Source organism: Gymnogyps californianus, chromosome 15 (assembly GCF_018139145.2).
Source record: "Gymnogyps californianus isolate 813 chromosome 15, ASM1813914v2, whole genome shotgun sequence".
Lineage (NCBI taxonomy): Eukaryota > Metazoa > Chordata > Aves > Accipitriformes > Cathartidae > Gymnogyps > Gymnogyps californianus.
The window spans coordinates 17,116,796-17,117,733 of NC_059485.1; positions in this window are offsets into that span (position 1 = coordinate 17,116,796).

Here is a 938-nt window from a genome sequence, read left to right on the forward strand (position 1 = left end):
GCTGTAGAGAGCAATAAGGTCTCCCCTGAGCCTCCTCTTCTCCAGGCTAAACAACCCCAGTTCCCTCAGCCGCTCCTCACAAGACTTGTGCTCCAGACCCTTCACCAGCTTTGCTGCCCTTCTTTGGAGGCACTCCAGCACCTCAGTGTCTTTCTTGTAGTGACAGGGCCCAGAACTGAACACAGGATTCAAGGTGCGGCCTCACCAGTGCTGAGCACAGGGGGACAATCGCTGCCCTAGTCCTGCTGGCGACAACGTATCAGAAGGGGCATAGGATGTAGAAGGTGGCTCCTTGTTCTTCTCAACACCCTCTGAACTGTCACATGTTAGTTCCTCTTCTGCATCTGAATAAAAATGAAATTTTGGGTGATGTAATAAAACTTCTAAAATGGTACCCCATGGAGCAGACCCTTTTCATTCCTCTTTGCACAGCCAGGCTTCCTTTAGCTTAAAGAGCTGGAGGTTGTCCTGTCCAGCAGAGCATCCAAAGAGATAACCAAATCCAGTTCCAGAATCAATCTGGCAATTTAAAGATAAACAAATATATCATGGTTGCCTCAGAGCCCCCACTGAGCAGGAGAAAGAATTCTTGTAAACCATTTTGCATGGTGTAAACCAGACGCACAGAGGGAAATCTAGTGTGGTGTTTCTGTTACAAAGGCCTCTTCTGTTGAACGGCCATTGCTCCTTAGAAAGGATTCAAAGGGCTAAACTCCATTTTCAAAGACAAGGCTAACAGGGTTCATAGCTACAGATTCTCCTGTTTTCCCTCCACGCTCTCTGCTACTACCTACTGTTGTTTTCACAGCTCGCTCTTCCCACCACTGTCCAGTGCTTGATGCCCTGAAGAACCAAGCAGCATCTGAAGAGAGAAGAACCAACAAATCACCAGCTGGAAGACACAAAGACCAACAAAGGGGAAGAGAGGAGTGGAGGGG